The sequence below is a fragment of the Aegilops tauschii genome, chromosome 1 (assembly GCF_002575655.3).
Source record: "Aegilops tauschii subsp. strangulata cultivar AL8/78 chromosome 1, Aet v6.0, whole genome shotgun sequence".
Classification (NCBI taxonomy): Eukaryota; Viridiplantae; Streptophyta; class Magnoliopsida; order Poales; family Poaceae; genus Aegilops; species Aegilops tauschii.
In genome coordinates, this window is record NC_053035.3 from 14,522,285 (window position 1) to 14,535,250 (window position 12,966).

The 12,966-nt window shown below is 43.5% G+C and overlaps 1 long non-coding RNA gene across 1 annotated transcript; it reads right to left on the reverse strand.

Moving 5' to 3' along the window:
• Positions 1-5,306: 5,306 nt before the first annotated feature.
• Positions 5,307-10,403, reverse strand: LOC123497904 (uncharacterized). Its single transcript, XR_006661998.1, has 5 exons — positions 7,550-10,403; positions 7,164-7,465; positions 6,384-7,073; positions 6,216-6,279; positions 5,307-6,129 (listed from the first exon to the last, which is right to left on the reverse strand). It is a non-coding gene; the product is annotated as an uncharacterized lncRNA (long non-coding RNA).
• Between the last annotated feature and the right edge of the window lie 2,563 nt (positions 10,404-12,966).

The following is a 12,966-nucleotide window of genomic DNA, read 5'->3' on the forward strand; positions in this document are numbered from 1 at the left end:
ACAGGGTTCCACCTGCCAGGGATGACGTCGTGGGTGGAGTGGCCACAGTGCCGCACCGTGCGGAGATCTCCGCCTGTACGGGGCACTGTGGCCGCGCCTTGCCCTGGATATGGGGGTGATGGGCTGCACTGTAGCCACATCCTGTCTTGTCTTCTTAATGGGGCGCAGACTTTGAGAGCGTTGTGGGCCGCCTGCTAGGAGTCGGCCCGTCTTGGGCCGTCTCCTGGAGCTTGGCCGTCTTCTGGCAGCCGGCCCCCAGAAGGCGGCGCTCTATCCTTGATGCTTGAGGGGCACAGCCGGCCCAATGTCTTGAAATGCTTAGGGACTCGGGTTAGGTTACCCATGGCCCATTACTCCGACAATAACTTCATGGAATGCATGTTGTAGCAATTTTGTATCTAAGTTTTGTCTCCATGCAAAAGTTATGCAACTTTGTTCACAGATACAAGTTGTAAGCAAGAAGAACGTGAACCACCAGTGCTTGCGTGGGACGTCATGAAGAATTCTATAAGAAATTGTTCTAATCATGGGATGGAAGAATGGTTAATTATTCATATGTATTATAATGCTCTTACTCCAATGTTGAAAACTATGCTTCATATAGCTTCAGGTGGAACTATTACGGGAAGACCTATTGCTGAAGCCAAGCAACTTCTGGACAATATGCAAGAGAACCATGCTAATGGCATGTAGAAAGGTATACCACAAGAAAGGTCAATGCTATCTTCGAGGATAAGAATGGAGAGCCGACAACAAAACTTGATGAGCTCAAGGTAAATAAGAGGTAATCATTAATGCAATTACTGAAGAATGGTGTTAACTTCATTGCTCGTAACAACTATAAACCCAATTGAAAAAATAATGGGTATGCTCCTAGACCACCTTATCCTAATAATATTGGAGCCCCAATAATTTTAACTGAACAAGCAAATATAATAGAATTGCTTTGGATAAAACTCTCAAAACTTTTAGTAGGCAAAGCGAGCAAAGTAAGACATTTATCCATATCTTGAAGAATCATGATAACGTCAATTGACCGGTAAGATTGTTGGGCTCACTAACAATGTGCAGGCTCTAGAAGGGAGAACTAGAGGCATGGAGGCACAAGTCGCGAAAATTATCGGGAGTAAAACATTGATTCTAGCAAAGTTCGCAGGGAAGATGAAACCTAATCCAGTTAAGAGTGTCATAATGATGAGAAGTCGCGAAGAAGTTGTAGAGGATCTTGATAGGATCCATATAAACTGAACAATCTTACTTTGTTGCAAATTTTGTGAAGATGTTGACACTAAAGCATCCACTACCTGAGGCATCAAATGATGAGGCATACAAACGTTTCGTTGATCATGTTGGAATTAAGGTACGTGAGTTGGATGATAAACAAAAGAAGCTATATGGTAAGCTACCCGTTAAGAAAGAGGGTATCTTTCAACCTACTATTGAAATTGAGATTGGTTTAAATAAGTTCAATGCTTTATGTGATCTAGGTGATACCGTTTTCACTATCCCTAAGTTAGTATATGATAGTCTCAATCTTGGGCCTTGTGTTACTAGCAAAATTAAATTCAACATGGCATTCGAGATGCAACTTCTGCAAGTGAAGGACAAAACCGAAAAAACATACTGCATTGGACAACCTAAGAGGTCTAGAAGAATTTGGGGGTCGACGATGGTCTCCGATAAAGAAGAAATATTTTCTGATGTCATTTCAAACTACAGAGAATCTTAAGGTTTATGTTTAATTAGTGTATTTGTGTCATGTTGATGTTACCTTATCTCACCTGTACCAAATTATTTGCCCTATGTCCGCTACGAATACAATCTATCATTTTGTTTAATTTTTTAGGATAAGTGGAGAAATCTGCGGAAATCTTGAACCTTCCCACTGGACTGTCGACGTGCGGTTTGGATAGTAGGGTATATACATGGAACAAGTAAGCTTTGTATGTATAGAGAGCATTGCATCACTACATATAACAATAGTTTTACAACGGAAAAATAGTTCATGATACGAAGGGCATCCACAAGCCGGACCCTCAAATTAAGATTCTAATAGTATACTATAAATAAAGTACAGCGACGGTTTAAAGTAGAATGAAGCAACAAAGGTCAAGGCGCCCGACCGTGACAGAAATCCACCATCTCTCCCTTTGCTCATCGTTGTCTGATCTCGCATGCGCTGTCGCCCAACATTACTCTCCACGGCCGAGAGAGATCGGTTATGTGGGCACAATTGTCTCATCTCCTTGAACGTAGTCCAAGAGACCGCCCCCAATGCCAATTTCTCATTACCGATGAACTCCATCCAGGCCTCCTGCTCCTTGGCACGACGAATCCGAGCCAGGCGCGATGCGAGCGGGATTTTCTCTTGCACGTCCTCCCACACCATTTTGTGCTGGAGTTCCACAATCTTCTCTTCCCTTGAGATTTGTTCTAGCAGGTCATTGTTTTCCTCCAAGGGCCCCATCCCCGCTCTCAATCTCCTCTCGTCTCCGCCTGCCTCCCTCGGTTCAACTTTAAACTCAACGTCATCAGGAGTATCATCAGAGCTGGAGGTGCGGTACCGCAGTGATGTCCGCCGTCGGCGTCGGTCGGCGGGCGCCATCGATCGTTGACGCCACGACATATATGGAGGTCAGGACAAAGAGAAAGTAATTAATTAGTAGCTATATATCTAATTATCTTCATTAGTTGCTCAAAAAACTTTCATCATTAATTAGTTTGGTTATAATCACAATCATGTCCATATAACGATTTCATCATCCACATATATTAAACGATCACCCATGCATATAATCCAACACATCTATATCAAATTTGAATCTATATACTATGTTGATCACCGATCCAATATTTTTCAATCTTGGCGAGACACCCTTGGCCATTCAATATCCGTCTTTATATCGCATTGTTCAACGACGTGAGGTATTCGTTGCTACGGTGTTTCAATCCATCCCCCTTAATATTCAGTTCAGACGGTCATTAGTGGGCAATCGTTGGGAAGATTGGCTCCGTCTAGTTCGGAGACTAATGGATGTCCATCTTTCTCAACAACCCGATGAATTACGCTGGAAACTGACTAGGTCTGGAGTATTCACGATGTAATCAATGTATATTGATGTAATTAATTCGAGCTCCATTCCTACCTCCAAGCATGTTTGGGCTGTCAAAGTCCCTTTGAAAATAAAAGTGTTTATGTGGTTTGTCCATAAACAGGTTATTTTAACCAAGAATAACTTGATTAAGCGTAATTGGACAGGACCTACGAGGTGTAGCTTCTGTGATCGGGACGAGACGATCAAACATCTCTTTTTTGATTGCCCATTTGCCAGAGTACTTTGGCGGACGGTCCACATTGCTTTTAACATTACTCCACCGAATTCTGTCACTACGTTATTTGGGACATGGCTCACTGGGATTGAGCCTGAATTAGCGAGACATATTCGTGTTGGAGTTTGCGCTTTGTTGTGGACTATCTGGACTTGCAGAAATGATTTGGTTTTTAACAGAATATCACGTATTCACTTTTTGCAGGTTATTTTCCGAGCCACGGCCGTGATCCGTTCATGGTCGCTACTCACTCCGATGGAGGCCAGGGAGCATTTGGTTACTGGATCTATCCGCTGGGAGATGGTAGCTAGGGATATCTTCAACCGGTTTGGATGGCGGTCATGTAATAGGATAGGTAATTAGTTTACCTATCTATCTTTAGCCAGCCGGTTGTGGCGTCTTATCATGGCTAGTCTGTGTGCCCAGCCTCTTTAGCTCTGTGTGGGCTGTCTTTTTATTTCTTTTCAGTCGGAGACTTTGGAACCTTGTTGGAACCTTTTATTTCGTTAATAAGTTGGCCGTATGCATCATTCTGATGCAGAGGCCGGGGAGATCCCCTTTTCGAAAAGAAAAAAAAACCGATCCAATATTTTTCAATCAAAATTATTGCTAAAGTCGCGCACATCGACATGACTTATATATAATATATCTATACAAATTATACATGAAGAAAATATAAACGAAAACATATATCATCCATACCATTCGTTCACATCCATATCGTCATACTAATAGTATATATATATTCAATCCCTTTTTGCCAGAAACATATTCATACAATTGATCTATCCATATCAAATTTCAATCTAGCTATATGGATCCAAATATTTTGCCTCCACACATACGCATATACAATTTAATTATCATAATCCACACACGTACGTACATGCATATATCAAAGCTATAGGGATTGAGTTCACCTCAGTGACTGGCGACGATGGGAGATGGGAGCGAAGGCTGGTGGTGCGGAGGTGAGGTGAAGGCCAACGGCGAAGTAGGAGAGGTGAAGAGGGTGGCATCGGCTAGCGCGCAGTGGGAGAGGGCGACGACGGCGAGGTTTCAAGGTGGAGGGCAGCGCAGGCTAGATGTGAACCAAAGGGGCTGGTGGTGGTGGGGGGGTTATATAATCGACTTATACCAACGGTCGGTACGCTAGCCATTAAGTGCACCGACGGCGGGCACATGGTGGCGAACGTTGTCGAGAGACTTATGTAGCTGAGTGCTTTTTAAATTGAGGTAAATACACCCGCGGTCTTTGAACTTGCACTAGATGGTCACTTTGGTGCAGAAAATTGCAAAATACACATTTGTGGTCACTGAAGTTGCAAAACAGTGCAAATACAGTCACTCCCTTCGTACGCGGCCGTATGTGGCGACGCTAGTGTGGCATGGGCCCGCTGTCAGTGACCATGGCCCTCCAGCGAGGCGTGCGCGCGGTCACTTTGCAGAAAACCCTGTGGGTTTATTATATTTTGCCGAAAACCCCGTACTTAACTGAACATAACTGAAGATAGCGGCTATTGAACTGTAGATAGCAGCTACATGATGACACAGAGGCACGGGACGATGACCTGAATCCGCCGGACGCAAAACCGGATGCACGACGCCTTGAACCGGATGCACGGTGCCTTGAGCCGGCACTGGAGCTGCCCGTACGTGCCGGGCGCCGGCGCGGCTACGCCCTCCAGTGGACATCCTCTGTCTGTCGTACAGGCGACAGAGCAGAGGAAAGAGACGATGCACACTACATGGGAGAAAACAGAGAGATGAGGAGAATGTAACAGAATCCTCCCATTACCCAACTGGCTATATGGTGTCATCTCGGGTTTGAATCCAGATCGCCTACCTTTTTTTGCTCTTTCTATTATTTTGCATCAGGCGACACAGATTAAATACATTTTGCAGCAGCAGTTCTGCAAATTAAGCACTGTCAAAACAATCTCAAGAATGAACCAATTGAAACCAGATTACAGATATCATAGAAATTTACTTAATATTGATCTGGGAGGCCTCTTGAACTACTAGCACGGTCATAGCATAAACCAAAGCGTAGCAAAATACAGTTTCATACAGTCTGAACATTGAGGAAACCAAAGCAAAATAAAGTTGGAAAAGGCCCTAGCTACTACATCTTTACTCCAACTGCAGGAGCAGTTCATTCATGAACTAAACCTAACCAAAAGTTCATTCATGAACTCTAACTTGTTCTGATGTAAACTAAAGAGAGAGAAAATCATGCTGATCAGTAGGTCGGCCATCTTGAGATAGAGCAGAATGTGGTGCATTTTCGCTAAACAAAACCTCCTCTTCAGCCTGCATAAACTGTGCTCTATCAGCAGCTCCATCATCTCCAAACATGAGATTGTAAAAGCCAGGAGCAGCAGCTCTTGCTCCTGTGACATCTCCAGGAGCAGCACCTCTTCCTCCAAATGTAGCAGTTGCAGTTCTTCCTCCTCTTGCACCATTTCTTCCTCCTCTACCAGCACTTCTTCCTCCTCTTGCACCATCTCTTCCTCCTCTCCCAGCAGTTCCTCCTCCTCTTGCAGCATTTATTGCTCCTCCCCCTACACCGCCTCCCCCTCTTGCTTGTTTTTTCTTGGGTCTTGTCGTAGCTGCTGCGTGCTAACTTGACTCAGCTGCTTCCTCTCCATTTGCAGGTGCTGCTTGCTGACTTCTCATCCTCCCCCTAGCCATTGATGTTGTCACTCTGCCTACTGGCATTGCTTCTCTAGCATTTGCAATAAATGTAGACTCAGGCAAGGGGCCAAATTCCCTAGGGGGTGGGTACGTGAATCTCTCCTGCAAAAATTAAGACAGAGCAAGTGTGAGCACACATACTAGTGATTTATGAGTGTGTACAAGTTAATTAGTGAAATCATCATTACATGTTCCTGCATCTTGTACACCATACAATCAGGTGTTTGTGTTGGATCCAGCTGTGGGTATACCCTGTGTGGCATTATGTTATGCACAAGACAAGCAATGTATGAACTTAGTGTGTCCTAAATCTGAAAAAGTATATGGGAGTAAGCATAAGAGTACAAGTGTATTACAACAAGTATTGATGGATCATCATACTCTTCTTCAGATTCCCTAGCAGCTTCTTCATTTGGAGTCTTATCAACATGATTATGGTGTCCTTTTTTGTTATGATTAGCTGCTCCACATATTGAACAATGCATGGTCACACCATGCTTGGTCACCTTCTTTACTCCATTTTTGTCACTCTTCTCTTCTGGATCTTTCTTCCTGTTTTTCTTTGGCCTGCCCATAACTTTTGTGTACAATGGTGGATACACATCAATCCCGTCATTTTCTCCCATAGCTTTGTATCCCCCATCGGCATCATGTTATATCCGTAACACTTTCTGTACTCCTCCACTGTATAGCAGGAGTGAACCATGCTCTCTAGTTCTATCCTCTCATGCCTGAAAGTTGCTATTGCATGATGACAAGGGATGCCACACAGTACCCACCTTTTGCAGTCACAGCTTAGCATATTTAAGTCCACTATGTATGAGTTTTGTAGAGAGAAAACTTTGAACACACCTCTATCATACTCTTGCACCCTGCAATTCTTTGCCCACTCAATGTATTTGTCGAGTTTCTTCTGAATCTTGGGGCACAGTCTTCCTGTCCACTTTTCTGACTCCCTTTGCATACCAACTATCCTATTTGTGAGCTTCGTGAAAATATAATCCAGCATTGACTTAATCGGTAGCTCTCTTCCATCCAATATATAACTGCAGATATTTTCATATGTTCATGTTATGATAGTACCTAATGGCTTTGTTTGACATGATATGAAGGAAAGGTGGGAGGGCAATGCAAACCTGTTGAAGACTTCAGACATGTTGTTTAATAATATGTCGCACTTGCAAAATGGGTTGAAGAAAGCTTTGATCCATGTTTTCGGAGCTAACTTCTCAACCCACTTGTAAGCATCAAGGTTGTGCTCTTTGATTTGATTCATGCTTCTCGTGTAGGCCATCTCATTTGGGGATCTAGCTATAGCCCACAAGTCATTTTTCAGCTGCTCACCCTTGTGGACTTTGTGAAAATTTTGGTAAATATGCCTAACACAATTTATGTGTTCTGAATAAGGAAAAACATTCTAAACTGCATTTATTAAACCCTACAAAATAGCAATATCATCAATAACAATAATTGCATAAACTAACAGAAAAACCTAGCATAAAATGGAAGGAAGTGTGCCCACCTTCTGCTTGTCACTCATAAGTGTATATGGTGTACTGTTGCTTATGTTGAGATCATCCTTCAATGAAGTTAAGAACCACTCCCAGCTGTGTGTTGACTCCACTTCACATAGGCCAAATGCAATAGGAAATATGCAATCATTTGGGTCAATTCCTACTACTGTCAGCAAATTCCCCTTGTATCTTGTTTTAATGTGGCGCCCATCAAGGAAAATGATTGGCCTACAAGCCTTAAGAAACCCCCTCTTACATGCATCATAAGACCAATATAATGTCGAGAAGTGGTCCTTTGTCATCTTGGCCTTGTTATCAAACACCTCCTTTGTGCACAAGAAGAACTGACTTCCTAGATTGCTTCTTCTAAGCTCTTGCCCATAGTCCCATAGGGTTTTGTACTGATCATCATCTTCTCCCCTAATCTGCTTGACTGCTGCCCTTCTTGCCCTTCCCAACTTGGTCCTCTTTGCAACCAAGTTGAATTCTTGCTCAACTTTCTCTGAAAATTTCCTCAGAGGCATTTTCTCATTGTCTCTGAATTCATTCCTAAACTTGTGAGTAACAAAAGGTGCAGTAAGAACTCTCAGGTCCCAAGCTTTGGTGCATGTATGCTTGTCAATGTACTTTTTTATTTGGATGCTACTTGACCTGTTATCATGTCCTACCTTCAAGTACCAAGTACAACCTGGCTTGCATACAACCTCTAACAAATTTGAAGTATTCCTACGCTTGCTCACCTTCACTCTATTTCTGACACTATATGCAATGAGAGCATGGCTCAACTCTTTCATATATCCAAAGACCATCCCAAGCTTGAAAACAGGTGCATTAAGATCAGTGCTTGGGTTGAAAGTGCTGAATTTGTGCTTCAACTTCTCTTTTCTTTTGACAAGTTCAAATGACTATCCTCTAATGCATCTTCTGGAAGTTCTCCGTCACAGTCCTGCACATATTCTTTCTCTCTGTGATCATCAACATCTTTGTCCACATTGGCATCAAACAGATCATCATCACCTGCTGCTATTTCATAATCACTCTCATAGAAATCCTCATGTTTCTCAGCCTCTACATCCTCTCCATTTCCCTCTGAACCATTACTTTCACCATTTTCACTAATGTCAAACTCTTTCTCCTCTTCTTCAGCTGCAATACCAGAACTAGATCCTTCTCCAAATGGCATAAACCTCTTTACTGGGCTTGAAAGCTTCTCTGTTGTACTGGGTTGTTTCTCTGAATAGCTGATGTTTTCTTTACCATTGGCACTCACATTCAGTAAAAACAGAACATTCACATTCAGTTATGAACAGTGCAGCCATATACCAGAACTAGAGCACTCACATTCAGTAAAAACAGAACATTCACATTCAGTTATGAACAGTGCAGCCATATTCAGTTAAATAACTCTCAAATTTAACAAAAAACAATACATTAACATCAGCGCACCAATTTGCAATGCACAGCAGTATACATCCATGCACTAACATCTCTATGAACAAAGCAACATTATTCACATACAAAATTGCAGCAAATGTTTAGTATTTTCAGACATGCTAATTATACAGAAAGCACACGTTCAGTTCCACATATGTTTAGTTAACACACTGCATCAACGACGAAATATGTCAACATAGCGTGCCTAACATGAATTATGGATTACTTTCATCAACTTTTCTGAAGCAAAAAAGACGCCTCCTTGAAACCCCCCAATTAAACCCTAGGTCAGATTGGAGAAGCAAGAGTTCTGACCGGTCGCAACTAATCCATAGGCCAAATACGCGCTCGAATCAAAGCCTGAACATCTCAATCAACTGGTACAACCCACCGATCCTACCAAACAAATCCTACCCGCGGCGGGCTGACAAAATCGGTAAATAAAAGAGGAGGTAGACGCATGGGATCACTCACCGTATGTGGGTGCTGCTTCCCCCGGCTGTCGGCGGCGCGGTTCTTCCATCTCCTCCGACGATGGCTGCCGTGCCGCAGTTCCGCCTCCGCCAGCGCCTTGGAACGATCGACAGAGAAGGGAGACGAAGCGGTGGGGAATTACAATGGGCTGCCAGCAATTTTGGGGTACCTATACGCTTATTTGCAAAGCGCTCTGTTCCCGCGTCTCCAGGGGCTTTTTTGCACAAAAAATAATAAACCCACGGGGTTTTCTGCAAAGTGACCGCCCGCGCGCCTTGCGGGAAGGCCATGGTCGCTGACAGCGGGCCCATGCCACGCTGGCGTCTCCACATACGGCTGCGCACGAAGGGAGTGACTGTATTTGCACCGTTTTGCAAGTTCCGTGACCACAAACGCATATTTTGCAACTTTGTGCACCAAAGTGACCATCCAATGCAAGTTCTAAGACCGTGGGTGTATTTACCTCTTTTAAATTTGTGTGTAAGCCTATTCAACGGATACTCGGCTTACTCCTATGTAAGTCGATTGTGTTATTTTTACTGTGTGTACCTGAAACCATACTCTGCTTACACGATTTAAGCCGAGTACCCGTGTTTTGACACTCGGCTTACTTTGAGATACTCGGCAGCGTGTGATTTTCCTGTAGTGAGGTCGAAAAATGAAAGGTGTCTACATTGTGGTTGAAATTTCAAAATATTATTGCTAGAAAGGTAATATTGGGGAGGAAATGCACCTGCCCGAAATGAAAAAGGAAAGCATGTTGGAATTGAAGATACTGCAGAAATGTGTTGAAATTTTTGTTACTTGGCTGTTGAAAATGGAAGTTATCTACATTTTGGTTGAAATTTGAGAATATTTCCAATCGGCTGGAGGTGCGGTGTCGCGGCGATGTGTGCGGCCAGCGTCGGTCGGCGGATGCCATCAATCGTTGACGGTGCGACATATATGGAGGTGGGGAGGCCTGTACAAACAGAAACTAATTAATTAATAGCTATACATCTAACTATCCTCGGTGTTTGCTCAAAAAACCTTTCATCGTTAATTAGTTCGGTTATAATCACAATCATTTCCATATAATGATTTCATCATCCAGATATATTAAACGACCATCCATGCATATACTCCATCACATCCATATCAAATTTCAATCTATATACTACGTCGATCATCGATCCAATATTTTGCTATCAAAATTATTGCTAAATTCACGCACATTGACATGGCCTGTATATCTATACAAATTATAACATGTGCTATCGTACATGAAGAAAATATAGACAAAAACATATATCATCCATACTATTCGTTCACATCCATATCATCACATTAATAATATATATTCAATCTTTTTACTGCCAGAAACATATTCATACAATCGATCTATCCATATCAAATTTCAGTCTAGCTATATGGATCCAAATATTTTGCCTCCACACATACCCATATGCAATTTAATTATCATAACCCACACACATACATGCATATATCAAATTTTAGAGACTGAGCTCACCTCAGTGCCCGACGACGACGAGAGAGAGCGGCGAAGACCGGGGGCAGGGGGGTGAAGGCCGCCGGCGAAGTGGGAGAGGTGAAGAGGGCGGCGTCGGCTGGTGGGTAGTGGGAGAGGGCGCCAGCAAGCTTTCGAGGTGGAGGGAGGCGCAGGCTAGATGTGAAGCAAAGGGGCCCATGGGGTATTATATAATCGACTTATACCAACGGTCGGTACGCTAGCCGTTAAGTGCACCGACGGTGGCCACGTGGCGGCAAACGTCGCCGAGAGACCTATGTAAGCCGAGTGCTTTTTAAATTTGTCCCTAGCATGTTGTGTAAGCTGAGATCTTTTTTAACGGACTCTCGGCTTACTCTTATGTAAGCTGATTGTGTTACTTTTATGGTGTGTACTTGGAACCATTCTCTGCTTACACGATTTAAGCCGAGTACCTATATTTTGACACTCGGATTACTTTGAGATACTCGGCAGCGTGTCATATTCCTGTAGTGAAGTCGAAAAATGAAAGGTGCCTACATTTTGGTTGGAATTTCAGAATATTATTGCCAGAAATGAGATATTAGGGAGGAAATGCACCTGCCCGAAATGAAAAAGGAAGCCGTGTTGGAATTGAACTATACCGGGGAAATGTGTTGAAATTTTTGTTACTTGGATGTTGAAAGTGGAAGTTCTCTACATTTTTGTTGAAATCTGAGAATATTTCCAAAAAGGAAATATTGGGGACGATGCCCCATACTGGGAAGTAAATATTTGGGAGAAAAGAAATACTAGGTGAAAATGTGTTGAAAGTTGTCTTAGTTGGAAGTCGAAAAATGGAAGTTATCAACATTTTGGCTGTAATTTGAGAATATTTCCAAAAAAGGAAGTATTGCGGAGGAAAGGCACCTGCCTGAAATGGAAAATTTTCATGCCGGAATTGAATGCGGGGAAAACTCACTCCTAGCTGTGTGGCTGACCATGAATTAGCTGTCATTCTTTTATCATTGCCAACTCAGCGGTCATCCCTTCAAATTGCAAGGTCGGACCAGCTAATATTTTGGTAATTTACAAACAGCAATACTCTGTACCCTTCTGTAATCTCAGAATTCTGAACAATCTCATAATGCGGAATTTATCCGTTTTAGCAACTCATTGAATGCGTGCACATGAGCTTTTCTTTTAAGGAGGATAACTCACAGCCTCTCCATCAGGACGATGCATACAACCATAATGCAAATGTGATTTGACCGAATAATTCCACACGTCTTCACAACACGAGACTAACGACGAAGGCATGCGCGCGATGGATCAAAAGATGCAATAATCGCACGAATTTCTCTACCAATTACACATTAGCACGCAGTGTATCATACTAGTAAGTGAACAAGAAAGTGTGGTGCAGTAATGTAGAAACCACCAACGGTGTCAGTGACAGAAAAACAAAACGAGACGAGGAACATACAACAAGTTAACAACATTGTCTCGGGTGTTATTCATAAGCTCGATCGATCAACAGGCCGCCAGCCAGGCTTGCTAATAATTGTACAGAGAATCAACAGCAGGGATGAGAATTGAGAACTAATCAGACGGGGAGACCCGCGGAGCTAGCGAGCGAGCGAGCTTACTTAGCCGAGTTGAACAACAATGGCGACTAGATCGGACGATGAGGCCGGTTGGCTTAGCGTCAGGTCAGGTGTCGTCGCGCCAGCAGAGGAGCATGTGGAGGCAGCGGCGCGCGATGTAGAACCGCGCCCGGTGCTCCCTGGCCTTCCTCCTCAGCCGCACCACCCGCGCCCTCACGCGGCCGCTGCTGCTTCCGGCGGAGTAGCTCCTCACGAGCATCCGACGGCCGGTGATGGCGCCTGTCGACGCCGTCGTCGTCTCGGCGGAGGACGACCTCGCCGACTCCATCCTCCTCCTCCTATCTTCTTGGAGCGATGTATTTTACTGGCGAGATCGACAACTGGAGATGGATGTATATAGAGGAGAGGAGAGTGGTGCATGACATGAATGGGAATGAATGCAGTG